This window comes from Carya illinoinensis, chromosome 6, assembly GCF_018687715.1.
Source record: "Carya illinoinensis cultivar Pawnee chromosome 6, C.illinoinensisPawnee_v1, whole genome shotgun sequence".
NCBI lineage: Eukaryota > Viridiplantae > Streptophyta > Magnoliopsida > Fagales > Juglandaceae > Carya > Carya illinoinensis.
The window spans coordinates 23,744,382-23,760,263 of record NC_056757.1 but is presented as its reverse complement, the minus strand read 5'-3'; positions in this window follow the sequence as shown (position 1 = coordinate 23,760,263).

Below are 15,882 nucleotides of genomic sequence, written 5' to 3'. Positions count from 1 at the left end.
GCAAACTTTACCCACAGTTGCAAAGACATGGGCAAGCAAAAAGCCTACTCACAGATGTCTACAAAACACTATACAAGCAGGCGGGAAGAGCATGCATATTATGTCCATGCGGACAAGTCTGACTCCAAAAATAGAGTGCATTGGTTTGCGCCTCTGGTCGAGGACTGCCATCCTAAGGACCAATAGGTGAGCTTCGTGCTTGGCCCATTGGTCGCCATGGATGAGGACCAACAGGCCAGCTGTAAACTTGCCTACAACATTTCAAATGGTGGCAACCATTGCCCGCCATTGCTGAGGACTGATGTTTAACGTGGTGGGCACTAATGGGTGTGGGCATTAAGCTCGCCATCGACGCTTCAAATGATGGGCACCATTACCCACCATTGCTACGGAGCAACATCCTTGGCTAGTGCACCCCTCCTCACCCGGCGTGCTACAAGGTCGTCACTAATGGAGCTATAAGGTGAGCTCCTCTCAATGGGTTGAGCTCGACTACATGGCGCACTTCCCATCAAAGACAACGAGTTAAGCTTGCCATGAATGGCGAACACAAGCTCAATGTCGTAAGTTGCGGTTTGAGCACCCCAACATGAGCTTGTAGTGACACCCACTCATGACCATGCTTCACAGCGATTGACCGCGGTGAGCTTCCTGAAAATAGAGAGCACATCGGGTTGGCATCGCTTTCATGAGACTGCCATCAACAGCACACCTCGGGACCTCACATGGTGAGCATGAGTGTGAACCTGCCACCCACAAAATTGGCCACTGAAGCATTAAGCTTGCTCATAGTGTCACCACCATGACTAGTCGCCTTGCTTGCACCACCACCATGAGCTTATTTAGTCTAGACCATGACAAGTTGGTGAAATAACATGGCAAGGATGCACCCATGGTGAACTTGAGCTCCATTGATGCAGATAGAGCTTGCTGTGGATGCAAGCTCTACCCTTAGTCATAGATAACTAGTGGGCAAGCTTCTAACTTCCTCAACATAGCTTTCCTTGGGGGGCACTCTAGACCATGACCATGGAATAGGGGTGCTGCCTACACCCACCGGAAGGGTGGTTGATGGCCCCACCTAGTCCCCACATGGGTTGGGGGGGGGGAGAGTTGGGCCCGGCCCCGTCAAAATTCCAAGGGCGATTGGCATCTGCGACCGTTTGCCCACTACCCACCCATGGTGAGCCAAACCAAAACCAACCTAGAGAGAAACAAAGAGATACCGACTGGGGGTGACGACAAGAGGATGAGAGAGACTGCAACGAACGATTGGCTAGGTGGGACAGGATTTTAAAACCAAACACTATAATAAAATGATGTTGTTTTATTAAAGAAAACTTATTTTTCAATATATATATCTTGGACGGGCCGGATGTGGTGGCCCACTGCCCACCCTACCATGGACAACTAGGGGCAAGCTCCATGCTCGCCCGGTGCTTGACATAGTGGCACCCTTGCTTGCCACTCAAGAGAACCATAGGCAAGCTTCGTGGTTGCCCACCATAAATTTCTAGAGTTGCCACGTGTTGAAATATTTTTCTTATTAAAAAAAATCAAATATAAATTACAATATTAAAAAAAAAATTGGACAGATAGTGACACGTGTCACCATGGATGGACAAATCTGGCCACCATGTGCTACTGGATTTGGCTACCCCATGGTGGTCTAATTGTCAGTCGCCACATAGGTGACCGAATCGGACCACCACATGTGTGGCCCCTTCTTCACGTGTGTGGTGAAGAAGGGGGCACCACTTGGTGACCCTTTTCCAGCAACTAGTGGCAAGGCCCTTTCTTCACCACCCACCTAGTGGCCGACATTTGGACCACCATGGATTGGCTAGATTTGGCCACCCATAGTCGCTAGCAGGGGGAGTCTCTACCACTCTTTTTTAATAATTTTTTTTGTTTTTGTATTTTTTTAACTTTTTACTATTATAATATGAATTTTAATTTTATTTGGAATTTTCTTAAGTAAGAAAAATAACTTCAAGACGCGGCGGCACTAGAGAGTGACACATGTCTTCTGTTGAATATGATGGACAAAATTTGTGATGGGGGTGCTTAATTCTAAGCTTGTGATAGCACGGGATGTTAATCCTAACAAATTTTGCATGAAGGTTGAATTTCGAACTGAGTAAAGCACATAGGGTTATTTGCCATTTATCTCAAAACAATGTAGTGGGAATAGGAAGTGACTTCATGGTCTTATTAGGAGAATGCATGAGTAGTGGCTTGTTTAATTTTTATTCAGAGTTTATCATAAGTTACATATCACTAACAACTAATTTATTTCAGTAGTGCTATTTGAAAGTCCTTACATCACACACTATTTACATGATATAATATGATTTATAAGATTGAAATTTTAAAATTTACTTTCTAAATCAAATTATGCATGATGCCACGTGGATGCAGGTGTATGGTGTTATAAAGACATTCAAATATAATTATTCAATTTATTTATATAAGAGCTATAATTTTTGACAAATCAATTGTTTTTTAGTACTTAAAAATTGAAGCTACACATATAAAATTAAACTGAGAACATAATTTTCTCTCATCCTTTTATACAAGTTATATCATTTAATAATCGATCTAATTTTATTCATATTGAACTGCTCATTTAATAAAGGGTTCAAGCAAAACTCAAATTTGACCAAGCCAATTTGAATAACATTTCAAGTGGTATTGTTCATTTAAATTCTTACAAGTTATCGGTAAATCTTGATAGGTGATGTTTGTTCATTGTATTCCACTTTGTAAGAATAAAATCGATCATTCACTCAAGGCAACAACTTTCCTTTTTTGTAGGGTACATAGCCTCAGATTATAAAAACCACACTAGTGATTTAAAACTACAATTATATATGATCGTTATGAAAAAGAATAAATATGAAATTATACAAGTGATGTAGGAGGACCCAGGTCTAATGATGAGGTTCAATTGACAGATGCGACCTTAAAAGTACTAGATTACCTCGAGGACGTAGACCAATGCAAAATCAGCTAGAAGAGATGAGTATTCCTAGAATTTGGGCGAGAAGCGGTAGATTTGTGTGAGAAGCAGTATGTTAGACTTTTGGTTTCCCTTGAAAACCATTTGTCTTTCCTAAGGTGGTTTACTTCATCTAAGATGATACACTTCATCTATCAAGCATAGGTAATTGCCCTTAATAAATAAATTGGTTAATTCTTACTATTTTTTGATGGATGAAATAAAGTGGTTAACTCTTGCTATAATGAGGGTAGCCTAAAAGTTGTAAGAGTAATAAGTAAGGGTCCCTAGTTTTGCCTATATAAAGGGGCTTGTATTTTCCATTAGGCTCACCAAAAAAAGTTCAAAGGCAAAAGACTAGAAGTCCATTCCCTATAGAAAATTTCTACTCTCTTTTGTAGGTTGTTCAGTTCTATGGATTTCTTTATTCTTTTGAAAGAGTTTCACAGTTGGTATCAGAGCCATATACCTTTCAGCTTTGTATTTGAATTATTAGCATTTCAATTTTGTTCATATAGTGGGCTTCAGAAATCTAGTTTTATTTCTCGTTTTATTCTCTTGGCATGATCAATAGATTTTGTCATAATTTGTGTCATAAGAGAGTAGCTGAGTCATGATTTAGAGTGCATTTTTTTCAGAAAAATAAAATTTTGATAACAGTAGTCTTTTCATGTGTATTAGAACAATGTTTCCATTTAGTCCATGATTTTTGTGGTCTTTTGTTCAAACATTTGTGGCTTGATGAATGAGTCTTTGATGGATTTCAAAGGCATGTTTTGACTTTGGGCTTAATTTCAAGCTTTATACATATTGATAGGCCTTTGGGCTAATTTACAATTAATAGGTTTTACCTATATTATTAGATGTCCAGTTGTATTTCTTTTAATAATAAAGGTAATGCTAAAAAATCCTTATTATTTAAAAGAATACATAAATAAATTTGGAATCTCATGGTAACTAATTGTTGAGCTGCGGTATCTTTGTTGAGTTGGAGCATTCGTCTGAGGTGGTTGCTTGCTGTGGCAACTCTAACATCCCCCCACAAGATGGAGAGTGTATGTCAATAACTCCCATCTTGCTTAATAATGAATAGAACAATGGAGAATAGAGAGCTTTTGTGAGGATATCGACTAACTGGCAAGAAGAGGGTGTGTAGGCAATTGAGATGATGCCCTCTTGAATTTTGTCCCGAATTAGATGACAATCTAATTTGATGTGCTTGGTCCTTTTGTGAAAAACTGGATTGGAGGCAATGTGTAGAGCAGACTTGCTATCACAGTGGAGTAAGGCTGGTTGAGGATGAGGAACCATGAGATCATCAAGTAAGTACTTTAACTAGACAAGCTCACAAGAAGTAGCAGCCATAGAACGGTACTCAACCTCAGCTGAACTATGAGAAATGGTGGTTTGCCTTTTGCATTTCCACGAAATGAGGGACTGCCCAAGGAACACACAGTAGCCAGTAGTGGATTTCTTGTATCTGGGCATGATGCCCAATCGGAATCACAATAAGAGATTAATTGACAAGAAGATGAGGTAGGGAATAATAAGCCTTGGCCAGGAGATTTTTTGACATAATTCAACACCTTGTAAATTGCTTGAAGATGTGGAAGCCGAGGAACATTCATGTATTGACTGAGTAAGTTAACAAAAAATGAAAGATCAGGTAGCAGTTGGCCTTCATCCTTAGTGAGTTTGAGTTTCGGGTCCATGGGAATGAAGCTAGGCTTACAACCAGTTAAGCCAGCATCATCAAGTTTGTCTAGGCAATATTTCCTTTGGCATAATTGAATTCCAGATGAGTTGCGAGCCACCTCCAAACAGAGAAAGCATTTAAGTGTACCAAGATCTTTGATCTTGAATTTTGATTCTAGGAAGGTCTTGAGAGCTGAAATACCATGGAGATCATTGGAAGCTACAACAATATCGTCAACATACACAAGTAGAGCTAGAAAGAATGAACCACTACCTTTAGTAAAGAGACTGTAATAAGCTCTTGACTGAGTAAATCCAAATTGTAACAATGAGGAAGAAAATTTAGCATACCATTGCCGAGAGGCCTGTTTGAGACCATACGAGCTCTTGTTTAATTTGCAAACTTTGTTATTTCCTTGAACTGAGTATCCAGAGGGTATTTTCATGTAGACTTCTTCCTCCAAGTCTCCATGCAAAAAAGAATTATGAACATCAAATTGATGAAGTTTCCACCCTTTGATGGCAGCCACGGCTAGTAAAGTCTTTATGGTGACAAGTTTTGCTACTGGTGAAAAAGTTTCATGGTAATTGAGACCCTCCTCTTGGGTATAACCCTTGGCAACTAAACGGGTTTTGTGCCTTTCAATCTTGCCATTTGAATTGTATTTAATTTTGTAAACCCATTTTGAACCAATAGTCTTTTTGCCAATAGGTAGATCAATAACATCCCAAGTTTTGTTCAATTCTAAGGCAGCTATCTCATTGTCCATTGCAATACGCCAGTCTAAGCTTTTTATAGCTTGTGCATAAGTAGAAGGTTTAGTGTGATGAAGTATAGAAATGGCAAAAGCAACATGTTTGGGATATAAAAGAGTAGTTAGTGAATTACCTTTGGTCTCTGAGCTTGAATGGGAAGAAGTGGGTGCAATGACGTGTTGACAGGAATAGTCCTTGAGGTAAGCAAGGGATTTTTTTGGTCTTGTGGATCTGCGGGGAGGGACTTGTGTTTGAGGTAAATAGAGGAAATAGGTAATGGTGAAAGGAAAGAGAAGCTTGCTGTGATGGGAAAGGTTCTGTGGGAGAATCAATGGGTGATGACAGCTGAGGTGAAGTTGATGTTGTGGAAGGGTCGATATGTGACAATGGTTGTTGTTGAACTGGTGCTGCTGGAGGGTCGAGATGTGATGATGGTTGTTGTTGAGTTGGAGCTGCTGGAGGGTCGATATGTGCTATTTGCTGTGGTGAAACTGGTGCCATTGGAGGGTCGAAATGCTGGGATGGTGAATATGTTAAAGGAATGTCAGAGTATGAAGGTGGAAACTGGGTGGTATTGGTATGTAGAGATGGAAACTGAGATGTGGGGATGGATTGGGTAGGGGAATGGGTAGTTTTATAAGGAAAAATGGTTTTATAAAAGGTGACATCTCTAGAGTAAAAAATGGATTGGTTGACTAAATCAAATAATTTGTAGCATTTGATACTGAATGGATATCCAAGCATAATGCATTGTCGTGCTCGAGAGTCAAATTTATGTTTGTTTTGTTTGAGAGTGGATGCATAGCAAAGACAATCGAAGGTTCTCAAGTGTTGATAGGATGGTTTGGTTTGAAAGAGCAGTTGATATGGACTTTTTTTTTGCAAAATGGGGGATGGTGTTCTGTTAATGAGATAGGTAGCAGTTAAAATACAATCATTCCAAAAGGATAATGGAACACTGGATTGAAATTTTAGACAGGGGCAACATTTAAAATGTGCTGATGTTTTTGTTCGACAACCCCATTTTGTTGGGGGCTTTCGACATAAGTTTTTTGATGAACAATTCCTTTTTGCATGAAAAAATTAGTCATTGAAAATTCATTTCCATTATCAGATCAAATGGCTTTAAGTTTAGTTTGGAATTGTGTTTCAATTAATGAACAAAAAAATTGAAGTATAGGTCGAGTTTGGGATTTGTTTTTCATTAAATAGACCCAAGTGGATCTGGTAAAGTCATCAATAATTGTTAAAAAAATATTTTGAGTCATCATATGCCATTTGGGAACAAGGCCCCCAAATGTCACAATGAATGAGATCAAATGGTTTTGAGGCACAGTTATTGCTAAGAGAAAAAGGTAATCTGCGATGTTTGGAAAAATGACATGTAGAACAAGGAACAATGGAATTTATGGAAGTTAAAAGAGGTAGATCTTTCTGTAATAAACATAGGCGGGAGTCAGACAAGTGCCCGAGTCTACACTGCCATAAGCTGTGAATGTTTTGCTGAGAAGTAACAGATGTAGAAACAGGTTTTTTATTGAAAGGTAAATTGGATAAAATGGAGGATAAAGCCGTGGGAAGAACTCCTGTCAGCCGAAGGTGATAAAGACCATTGACAACCTCACCCTTCCCAATCGTGCTCCAAGAAGAAAGGTCCTGCACATAACACTCATTAGCAAAGAAAACAAAGCAAGAATTAAGATCTTGAGTTAATTTTTTGGCTGAGAGGAGATTGAATTTAAAAAGTTGGGATGCATAGAACATCTTTAAGAGTGATGGTAGAGTTAAGTTGAACAATACCCTTGTGGGTAACATTGGTGTGATTGCCATTTGGAAAACTGACTTTAAAATCAACTTTTGTGGGTGAGAAAGTGTAAAAGGAGGTGCAGAAGATCATATGATCTGTTGCACTGGTATCTATGATCCAAGGAATAGAATGTGAAGATGTTATATGAGAAACCAAGAAGCAGGAAGCTATACCAGACATGGTTGAAGGAGAAGGGCAGACTGGAGATGGATTGGTGGACTGAACCTGATTCACTGCTGGCTGTGTAGCTTGTGACTGGAGTAAAGCAACGAGATGCTGATATTGCTCCTTAGTTAGACCAGCTTGAGAGTTCTCATTGATCTGTCCTTGGTGAGAGAGACTAATTTGATTAATAGAGGGGTCAGAACATTTAGATCGAGTAGCAAGCTTATGGCCAGGGGGATAGCCATGCAATTTGTAACACCTTTTTGTAGTTTGACTAACAAGATGACAATGTGTACATGTGGGTTTCTCAAGATTTGCATTGGCCTTGAAACACTTTTCCAAAGAGTGACCTGAGACTTTGCAAAAAGTACAAAACAGTTTGTCTCGACGTTGAGAGGAAAAAGGTTTGGGGATTTATCGGTTGGCTGGGTATTGAATTTTGGTAGCTAAGGCCAAGGTGTCATGGAGATTGGGAAGATTAGAGATCTGCTTACGCTTCTCTTCTTATTGGACGAGAGCATAAACTTCACTCAAAGATGGGGTGGGTTTGAGAAGAATAATCTGAGCTTTGATGTTGCCGAATGAATCATTGAGCCCCATGGGGAATTTAATCATCCAATCTCATTGTTGGTTCTCAAGAACAGGTTTCATGGCACCATAGGAACATGATGGAATAAATTCAAAATCGAGAAGTTCATCAAATAGACCTTTTAACTTGGAAAAGTAAAGACTGACAGAATCATCACCTTGGGTGAGATTGTGAATAGATTGTTTTAATTCATATATGCGTGGCCTACTGTTTTGGGCAAAATGTTACTCAAGTTCAATCCATAAATCATGGGCAGTATCCACATAAACAACATTGTTTTTGATTTCAAGGGACATTGCATTTTGGAGCCAAGTTACAACCATATCATTACATTCAAGCCATGGTTCTAACAAGGCATCCGTGGAAGAGGGTTCAAGAAAAGTATCATGGTGGGCCCATAACCCACAGGTCCCAAGATCTTAACCTGGCTCTGATACCATGTTGATTTCGGTAGCTTTGATCATTTATAGAGAAAACAGAGAGGTGAAATGTAGAAAATGTAAAAGAAGATACGTTGCTTGTACTATTCCATTCAAATGTTTACAGTGTACTGCACTACCTATTTATAGTAAGCATATAGAAATAAAAGAATAAGAATCCCTAACTAATTTGTACAGTCTGTATAAAACAGAATTACAGCTCATTGCATTCCATAAGCATCTTTGTTGAGCTGCGGTATCTTTGTTGAGCTGGAGCATTTGTCTGAGGTGGCTGCTTGCTGTGGCAACTCTAACAGTACATAAACTGAAACATAAACTCTCTAAGGATATTGCCAAAGTTGAAGAAACCATTGGAGCGGACGATGATCGGGACGAGTGGGATTGGAAGATCGCCATGGATGATGCATGGGGGAGGGTACCCATTGTGCAAAATACTTCTATGCCTTTGAGGAAAGGTGGTTGAGACTTTCATTGAGAAAAGGTATTAGATTGAGGATAATGTTAGACTTTTTTGCTCCTTTACTTAAGTCCCACATGGGTGGGAAGTCAAGGAGGAGCACATTTGCAAGCTTATATAAGGAGGCTTGGGTTCCTTAGTTTAAGTGCATAGTCAAATGCTTAGCTAGTAACTTTTGATTTTAGTTAAATTTCTTTGTTGTCCATTTTTGTAAAATGGGAAGAAGTGTGAGTTAAAGTTTTGCTAGTGGGGAAAGTTTTGTGGGTGTGTGTTGGGGTGAGGAGAGAAATTGTGTGATTGTAACAATTTTTCACATAGTGGATTTTCTTATCTGGGTTTGGTGGTTTTTTCTCCTGTTTAGGAGTTTCCACGTAAAATCTTGTGTTGTTATTATTTCTCTATTTTTCTTGTTATTCCTGCAAATGGTAGATCCTAGGGGAGGTGAATTTGGGAGGTCCAAATTTCTAACAATTGGTATCAGAGCCACTAGGTTCTTTTTGTGGGGTGGAGTTTTGGTGTGGTAGTGTGGATACGTACAGTCTAAGGAGGTTCTGTCTAGGAAATTGAAAATTTTAAGTGTGTCTATTGTGACCCTCCAATCTTTCCTGTGAACTAACTTAGCGAGGTACTATTCATTTCTACAATAAATTCATCTAAACAATGTCAGGAAGTAGGGCTTCAAATCCTATCAGATTTAAGGTGGAGAAATTGGTTTACACAAGGCTTTAAAGGGCAGACCAACTACTGAAGTCAGCAGTGAAACTAGCGACTGGTGAAACGGCTAGTATAAGGAGCAAGTTCAGCAAGTGGCTCCAAGTCAATAAATGGAGATACTGGTATTGATGCTAATATTGTGTCTCTCTCCATGGAAAATGAGACATGTATATCCTCATGACATGTCGCTAATTCCCAAAGTTGCCATGATAGAGAATGTGTTAATGTTAGCGGGTCCACAAGTTTGCACACAGGCATTGGTTTGACATTGATGCAGGGTGTGTGATGGAAATTCATGTCGATGGCTGATGAACTTTTAGGAGAGCCAAACGTGAAAGTTACACCATAATTTTTAACAAGATTGTTTTTTGACAAGATTGTTTTTTGACATGGGTCAAAGTGAAATGCTTGGAATTTGTTTATTCTGAGTGGGTATGTTTTTATGGTGAAGCATGATAGCGGAAGCTATGAAGATCTTCATTGAGGTGGAGCTTGGCTGTGGGACCAATCAAAGTTGTAAGGTGGAGATTGTTGGACTTTTTTGCTCCTCTACTTAAGTCCCACATGGGTGGGAAGTGAAGAAAGAGCACATTTGTAAGCCTATATAAGGAGGCTTGGATTCCTTAGTTTAAGTGCACCAGTCAAAATAGCTAGTAACTTTTGACTCTAGTTAAATTTCTCTGTTGTCCATTTTTGTAAAATGGGAAGAGGTGTGAGTTAAATTTTTACTAGTGGGGAAAGCTTTGTGGGTGTGTTTGGGGTGAGGAGAGAAATTGTGTGATTGTAACAATTTTTCACATAGTGAATTTTCTTCTCTAGGTCTGGTGGTATTTTCTCATGTTTAGGAGTTTTCACGTAAAATCTTGTGTTGTTATTATTTATCTATTTTTTTTGTTATTCCTGCAAATGGTAGATCCTAGTGGAAGTGAATTTGGGAGGTCCAAATTCCCAATAGAGAAAGCCATTTACATTACCTCCTTTTTTGAAGGCAAAAGTTCCATTTCAAGGGCTGGGTTGGGAGCCCAGTTTGCGTGCTGTACCGGAGCTATCTCCATGAATAAGTGCGTGCGTACTTGGTTCTGCTCGTTCATGTTTCTGATCACCATTAATATTGCCTTTCCAGGTAGGTTAACTATTGTTCTTGTTGTGCCTCTGGTCTGTCCGAAAATCACACAAAACAATTTTAAAGTGGTTCAGCAAATTGCTTACGTCCACTGGAGCCTCTTTTATAGAATTTGTACGAGATTTACAAAACACTCTACAAAATTCTATTTCTCTCTCTCACGTTCCTCTTCCTCTCTTTTACCCACTGCATCTTATCTTCAGAGCTCTCTTCTATTTATAGGAGAAGAGCAGCCCACCTGTTGCAGCTTCTTCTGACTTGGGAGAGGGTGGGTGGCCTAACTATGGTAGGTGGTGGTGGGTGGTGGTGGGTGAGCATGAGTTGGTGGCTGCAAACCCAAACTCATTTCACACTCACACTTACACTTGGGTTGATTTTAACAATCACCCCCTCCACCCAAGTGTGCCATACCAGGATGCTTACAAACTGATTCATTCTTCAAATGAATGCACCAAATTCTTTGACATGAGAGCTCTGATACCAATTGTTGTGCCTCTGGTCTGTCCGAAAATCACACAAAACAATTTTAAAGTGGTTCAGCAAATTGCTTACGTCCACTGGAGCCTCTTTTATAGAATTTGTACGAGATTTACAAAACACTCTACAAAATTCTATTTCTCTCTCTCACGTTCCTCTTCCTCTCTTTTACCCACTGCATCTTATCTTCAGAGCTCTCTTCTATTTATAGGAGAAGAGCAGCCCACCTGTTGCAGCTTCTTCTGACTTGGGAGAGGGTGGGTGGCCTAACTATGGTAGGTGGTGGTGGGTGGTGGTGGGTGAGCATGAGTTGGTGGCTGCAAACCCAAACTCATTTCACACTCACACTTACACTTGGGTTGATTTTAACAATCACCCCCTCCACCCAAGTGTGCCATACCAGGATGCTTACAAACTGATTCATTCTTCAAATGAATGCACCAAATTCTTTGACATGAGAGACTTCTGCTATCGAATACGCTCCAATGCACCCGAGGGTGCTCAGCAGTGTTCAATACTGATCAAGTCCAAACAGTGTTGGAACTTGATCCCTGTGACGACCTTCGTCAACATATCTGCTGGATTATCTTCAGTGCCAATCTTCTGAAGTTTGATGTCATCTTCTTCCAATAATTCACGTACAAAGTGAAATCTGACATCTATATGTTTTGTTCGAGAGTGATATACTTGATTCTTGGCCAAATGAATTGCACTCTGACTGTCACAGTAAACGGTAACCTCTTGCTGCTCAAAGCCCAAATCTGTTACCAATCCCTGTAACCAAATAGCTTCTTTCACGGCTTCTGTTACAGCCATGTATTCAGCCTCAGTTGATGATAGTGCAATTGTTGACTGCAAAGTTGATCGCCAACTAACTGGTCCTCCAGCCATAGTGAACACATAACCAGTTGTCGATCGACGTTTGTCAAGATCACCTGCATAGTCTGAGTCAACATATCTAGTTACTAGACTATCTTCACTCTTCTCAAACCTCAAACCAACATCTACGGTCCCCGCAATATACCGTAGAATCCACTTAGCCGCATGCCAATGAACCTTTCCAGGATTATGCATATAGCGACTAACCAAGCTAACGGCCTGGGAGATATCAGGTCGTGTACACACCATGGCATACATTAAGCTTCCAACAACACTTGCATATGGTACATTCTTCATGTAGTCTCGCTCTTCATCGGTTTTAGGAGACTGCAATGCACTGAGCTTGAAATATGGGGCCATAGGAGTACTCACCGGCTTCGTCTTCGAGTCGATGTTGAATCGTTGCAGTATTCTCTTCAGATACTGTTTCTGAGTAAGGTGAACTATACCTTTCACCCTATCTCTGCTGATCTCCATTCCCAATATTCTTCGTGCTTCTCCTAGATCTTTCATTTCAAACTCATTACTTAACTGAGTTTTTAAGCGATCTATCTCCCCCTTGCTTTTACATGCAATTAACATATCATCTACATATAAAAGCAAATAAATGAAAGATCCATTTGCAAGTTTTCTGAAATATACACAATGATCGTATTGGCAACGAGTGTATTTCAGATCCAACATAAAGCGGTCGAAACGCTTGTACCATTGTCGAGGTGACTGCTTCAAGCCATAGAGAGATTTCTTCAGACTGCATACCCAATTCTCTTTGCCAGCTTCTTTGAATCCTTCTGGTTGAGACAGATAAATCTCCTCTTCCAGATCACCATGTAAGAAAGCTGTCTTTACATCAAGCTGTGCTAACTCAAGATCATATTGTGCAACCAAAGCTAACAATATCCGAATGGATGAATGTTTCACAACAGGAGAGAATACTTCACTGTAGTCAATTCCCTCTGTCTGAGCGTAGCCCTTGGCTACCAACCTAGCTTTGTATCTCACTCCATTTTTAGCAGCTTGATCATCTTTCTGATTGAAGATCCACTTACAGCCAATTGTCTTCTTTCCTTTTGGAAGCGGCACAAGCTCCCAAGTCTGGTTCTGGTAAAGAGACTGCATCTCTTCATTCATCGCCTTTGTCCATTCAACTTGTTCACTGGACTGTACGGCTTCTCTGTAAGTGGTTGGGATCTCACCCCCTTCAGCTGGTAATGCATATGTCACATAGTCTGAATAACGTATCGGTACACGTTTCTCTCGTCTCGGTCTGTTGGTTGCTATTGACTCAGGTTGACTTGGAGGTACTATGACTGGATTATCAACCTCATCTTGTCCATGCTTTCCCAACTTCTTTGAAGTAATAAACTCCACACTCTGCGAATCATCTAATGTTTCGCCATCACTGCTGCCTTCACTGGAATCTTTATGCTTATGTGACTTAAGCATCTCAGATTCGTTGAATGTAACATCTCTACTGATGATTACCTTTTTGGACTCTACACACCAGAGTCTATACCCTTTTACACCGATACTAAAGCCCAAGAATTTTGCTTTCTTGGCTCTAGGATCAAGCTTACTTTCTTTAGCATGATAGTAAGCAGGACATCCGAAAATGTGTAAAAAGTCATAATCAGTAGCATGTTTACCTCTCCACATTTCAATGGGCGTCTTCCCATTATTGGCAGCTGCTGGTAGTCGGTTAATGAGGTGACAGGCATAGGTCACAGCTTCAGCCCAAAATTGTTTACTGAATCCAGCATTCAGCAACATACATCGCACTTTCTCTAATAAAGTACGATTCATTCGTTCTGCCACACCGTTCTGCTGCGGTGTACCTCGTACCGTGAAATGTCTGAAAATTCCCTCTCTTCGGCATACTTCCATGAAGGGGTCTGAAGTGTACTCACCTCCATTATCAGATCTGAGCCGCTTGATCTTCCTGTCAGTCTGAGTCTCAACCATTTTCTTCCAATCAAGGAAGATTTTCAGCACTTCATCTTTGTTCTTCATCGTATACACCCACACACGACGAGAATAATCATCAACAAAAGTTACAAACCAATGTTTACCTCCCAAAGATGCATTTTGGGTAGGTCCCCAAACATCGGAATGCACATAGTCAAGAATTCCCTGTGTATTGTGTACTGCGGTTCCAAACTTGATTCGCCTCTGCTTTCCCAATACACAGTGCTCACAGAAAGACAGTTTACATGTCTTGGCACCTTTGAGTAAGCCTTGCTTCACCAGTGTTTGCAAAGCTTTTTCTCCTGCGTGTCCCATACGCATATGCCAAAGACTGGTGGTGTCGGCATCAGTCTCATCTAGCTTCTCACAGCCTGTGGAAGCTCTTCCATCAACAGTACTTCCTTGCAAGAAGTACAAGTTTCCTCGCCTCAAACCCTTCATTGCCACCCGAACTCCCATTAGTACTTTGAGAGTTCCATCTTCAATGGCGATTCTGAATCCCTTTGAATCCAGAGATCCCAGTGAGATGAGATTCTTCCGCAAGTCCGGAACGTACCGAACTTCTGTCAGAGTCTTGACGCTGCCATCATGCAGCTTTAACCGAATGCTACCTACTCCTTGAGTCTTACAGGCACTATCATTGCCCATAAGTACTGCTCCACCATCAATCTTTGTGAAATCAGTAAACCAGTCCCGATTGGGACACATATGATAGGTACATCCGGAATCCATAATCCATTCATCGGAACGACAAATGGATGATGAACTTGCCAAGGCAAAATCTGACTCGTCATCTCTGTCCACGACATTGGCTGTGTTGGGTTGATTCTGCTGTTGTCCCTTCCGGTTGGGACAATCCTTCTTCCAGTGTCCTTTGTTGTGACAAAAAGAACACTCATCTCTGGCGAGTTTTCTGCCGACTGATGAACCACGCGATGTGGCTCGGGTTTTCGAATGAAAACCTTTCCTCCTTCCGGGATACCTTGACTGTGGTCTCCCCCTTGCTGTTAGCGCTTCACTTGATGTATCTTGATGTACCTGTTTATCTTTTCTCCGGTACTCATTGCTAATTAAAGAGCTAGATACATCTTCAAAACTAATCTTTTCCTTCCCATACAATAGAGTAGTAATTAAATGCTCATATGTATCAGGCAAGGAATTCAACAGTAGTAAAGCCTTATCTTCATCTTCGATTTTAACATCCAAGTTTAACAAATCAGCAAGAATTTGATTATAATTATTCAGATGTTCAGACATTGAAATACCTTCACGAAATTGGAATCTGAAAAGCTTCTTCTTCAAGTGCAAACGGCTCTCAATGCTCTTCTTCATGAATTTATCCTCCAATTTCTGCCACAGTACCCTAGCATCTGTCTCTCTCATGACAAAATACTTTTGTTCTTTGGTAAGGCATAATCGGATTGTACTACAAGCTTGAGTACTAAGCTTCTTCCAACCCTGATCAGTCATATCATCTGGCTTTCCTCCCAACGCAATATCCAACTCTTGTTGGATCAACACGTCCATGACTTCACATTGCCACATGCCAAAGTTGCTTGTTCCATCGAACTTTTCAACTTCAAACTTGGCATTTGACACAGTGGACCGACGTCCCGAGCTACTGGAATGTTCAGAGCTCCTGTCTCTTCCAGATCCTTCCATTTGAATTTTAAAAAATTTAGACTCAAAATTTCAAAATTCTAACCGTACGGATGAGTCTGGAACGATCCAAATAGTAAGCAAGCACTATTTGATTGTTGAAATCGGACTCCGAATGGCTTAGATCAAGCCGAAATTGGATCTGAAAAACGGAC